This window comes from Myotis daubentonii, chromosome X, assembly GCF_963259705.1.
Source record: "Myotis daubentonii chromosome X, mMyoDau2.1, whole genome shotgun sequence".
Taxonomy (NCBI): Eukaryota; Metazoa; Chordata; class Mammalia; order Chiroptera; family Vespertilionidae; genus Myotis; species Myotis daubentonii.
In genome coordinates, this window is record NC_081861.1 from 33909918 (window position 1) to 33913779 (window position 3862).

Sequence of the window (3862 nt, forward strand, 5' to 3'; positions counted from 1 at the left end):
GCCGCTGCAGCTGCGGGTCCCCGCTGCCTGGGCTGGACGCCTCAGCCAGAGGCATCCTGCAGGGGCAGGGGCGGAACCCGCGCGATCGCGGCACCCCCCGCTGCCACTGCAGGTCCCTGCTGCCCGGGCCAGACACCTAGGCCAGAGGCGTCAGGCCTGGGCAAGGGGCCGATCCTGCGATTGGAGGGTGATGAGGGTCAACACCTGAGGGCTCCCAGTATGTGAGAGGGGGCAGACTGGGCTGAGAGACACTCCCCCCCCAACACACCCAGTGCACGAATTTCGTGCACCGGGCCCCTAGTATGTTTAATAAAAGAGTAAAAATTTTTCCAGTTAAGCCATATTTATATTATGACAAGATTTCAAATAAAGGAAGTATATTATCTGTTTTTAAAAGAAAAATTCTTTAAATGAAGCTATTAATGTGTTGTATATCTCAGAACTAGCTTGTTTTTAAACTCAACTCTTTACCAGTACATACTGCCTTTCACGCCACAAATACGCTGATTCTCTGATATTATTTATATATATATATATATATATATATATATATATATATATATATATATATATATACTTTGATTTCCAAGAATGTTATACATTAAAAATATTTCAGTTATATGAAAGGGTATTTCAAACTCTAATAAGAAAAACTGTGTTAGGCCGAAACCAGTTTGGCTCAGTGGATAGAGCGTCGGCCTGCGGACTGAAAGGTCCCAGGTTCAATTCCGGTCAAGGGCATGTACCTGGGTTGCAGGCATTTCCCCAGTGGGGGATGTGCAGGAGGCAGCTGATCGATGTTTCTCTCTCATTGATGTTTCTGGCTCTCTATCTCTCTCCCTTCCTCTCTGTAAAAAATCAATAAAATATATTAAAAAAATATTTGGAAAAAAAAAAGAAAAACTGTGTTAGGCCAGAGCAGGGGAATGTTGTAATTAAAGGAGCATTTGAATTAAAATTAAGTTTTTAGTCAGACTTGTACTTTTATTGCAGTCCTTATCAGTAATACTTTATGGATATAAGACAACAATGATTTACCTTAGGGATATTAAGCACATTAACAAAATCATTTTAAATATCTGCATGTAGTGAAAAATGTTAAACTACATGAAAAATATACAAGCAAGGAAGAAGTGTGTAAATATTCAGCCTTTAACATTTATTTTAATATCTAGCATATTCACTCTCTAGAGTTGGTAACTCCCATTAGAATGGATTAACTGTTATGATTGTTTAAATTGATTTTCTGTTTATCAGCTCTTATTCAGCAAATGGCAAGTTTGCTGACATAGTAGTGTACCCTAGATTTATCTCCCAGATTCTATCAGTCCTTTAATTCAGTGCAGGTGTATCACTATGAAGACCTTAATGCAGCATTGTAAAACTTCTAGAAATTAAATTAGGGAATTTCTGTTGTTTGGGGCCTCTGAAGGAAATAATCAGATAAGAATGAAATGCAAATTGCCTTGCTTAGTCTTTGAAGACATTTTTACATGGCTTTTACTGGTGCATACAATGTATTAGGAGTTAGAGTACTAGGCACTCTTATATAGAACTTTCATACTTCTGAAGGGTATTTTTTTTTTCCTTTAAGGTGTGCACTTTATTGAACTGGTCTCAAGTCAGTGTACAGGTAAGCCCTGTATGGCTGCCTCCACACCTCAACCTACTCCCAGGGGGACCAAAAGCCCTCATACATCTCAAGTTGGGGACAAAAAGGGGGGCCACGATGGCTGGCCATTCAAAATAAAACAAAAAGAACAAGTATTAAGGCGAAGATTTAAAATTGTGAATTACATAATTTACACAAAAGCAATGCTATCATCCTCCCCATGTGGACTCGGGGGAGGATTGGCCCTTCTTAGGGAGAAGTGGGAGGCTTTGGGGCAGGCAAGGGACTTCCTGTAACAATGCATCTCTCGTATTTGGAATGACTATTAAAAAAAGATACAATCAAAGTCCTTGGCCTTATTGTAGAACTTTGGGGATGCTCACTCCAACAGACTGCTGTTACCTTCACCTTTGCAGTTTTTAAATCCTGAGTCAAGCACCAAAACAAACAAACAAACACAAAACAAAACTAAAAACAAAGCCATGCCAATCTCATCTCGTTTTCTGCACAAGTTAGGTTTTGTCAAGAAAGGGTGTAACCAACTAAGTAACAGTCCACCTAACAACGGTTCTCAACCTGTGGGTCACGACCCCTTTGGGGGTCGAACAACCCTTTCACAGGGGTCGCCTAAGACCATAAGAAAACACATATATAATTACATATTGTTTTTTGTGATTAATCACTATGCTTTAATTATGTTCAATTTGTAACAATGAAATTGGGGGTCACCACAACATAAGGAACTGTATTAAAGGAATGTTGAGAACCACTGGGCCCTAGAAGCATTTGCGATGGGCGATGGCGGGGCCGGACTCGTCCTACTCCTGCTTGCTGATCCACATCTGCTGGAAGGTGGACAGCGAGGCCAGGATGGAGCTTCCAATCCACACAGAGTACTTGCGCTCAGGGGGTGCAATGATCTTGATCTTCATCTTGCTGGGAGCCAGAGCGGTGATCTCCTGCATCCTGTCAGGGATGTTTGGGTACATGGTGGTGGACAGCACCGTGTTGGCTTACAGGTCCTTACGGATGTTGACGTCACACTTCATGATGGAGGTAAAGGTAGTTTCATGGATGCCACAGGATTCCATGCCCAGAAAGGAGGGCTGGAAGAGGGCCTTGGGGCAGTGGAATCGCTCTGATGGTAATCACCTGCCCATCAGGCAGCTCGGAGCTCTTCTCCAGGGAGGAACTGGATGCTGCGGTGGCCATCGCCTGCTCGAAGTCCAGGGCGACGTAACACCGCTTCTCCTTGATGTCGCCCATGATTTCCCGCTCTGCTGTGGTGGTGAAGCTGTAGCCATGCTCCGTGAGGATCTTCATGAGGTAGTCTGTCAGGTCCCGGCCAGCCAGGTCCAAACGCAGGATGGCATGGAGTAGGGCATAGCCCTCATAGATGGGCACCGTGTGGGTGACCCCGTCCCCGGAGTCCATCAGATGCCCGTGGTGCGGCCAGAGGCTACAGGGACAGCACGGCCTGGATGGCCACGTACATGGCGGGGTGTTGAAGGTCTGAAACATGATCTGGGTCATCTTCTCACGGTTGGCCTTAGGGTTCAGAGGGGCCTCGGTGAGCAGGACAGGGTACTCCTCAGGACAAGGGACCACACGCAGCTCGTAGAAAGTGTGATGCCAGATCTCCATTTGTCCCAGTTGGTGACAATGCCGTGCTCGATGGGGTACTTCAGGGTCAGGATGTCTCTCTTGCTCTGGGCCTCATCACCCACGTAGGAGTCCTTCTGGCCCATGCCCACTATCACGTCCTGGTGCTTGGGGGTGCCTCACGATGGAGGGGAAGACTACCCTGGGGGCATCATCCCCCGAGAAGCTTGCTTTGCACATGCCGGAGCCCTTGCCCACCACGAGCGCAGCAATATCGTCATCCATGACGAGCAGGAGGCTGTGTGGGTAGGCGAATGTGGAAGAGCAGCGAAGTCAAGTGGCCTACGCTGGCACTGGACGCGGTCTCAGCAGTTGAAGGGTATTTTTTTTCAAAGGTTTACTTCTGCGTATAATTCATTATCCTATGCTTCTTAATTCAAAGCAATCAATCTCTTCTCATCTCTTTTAGAAGCCTCTTTTCAATTATAAAGCTTACCCTTTCTTTCTATCCTATAGATTATTTTTACTGCTATTCCACCATAGCCATCTTCTCAACCTTATAGTTTGATCATGTGAAAAATTGATTTCTTACTTATATTCAAATTTTGATTCTCCCTACTTCTGTCCTCTATGTATTATGACATATCA

General features: G+C 45.0%; 1 pseudogene; it reads right to left on the reverse strand.

The window, feature by feature from the left end:
* Positions 1–2388: 2388 nt before the first annotated feature.
* LOC132225296 (actin, cytoplasmic 1-like) lies at positions 2389–3568 on the reverse strand (annotated as a pseudogene).
* Between the last annotated feature and the right edge of the window lie 294 nt (positions 3569–3862).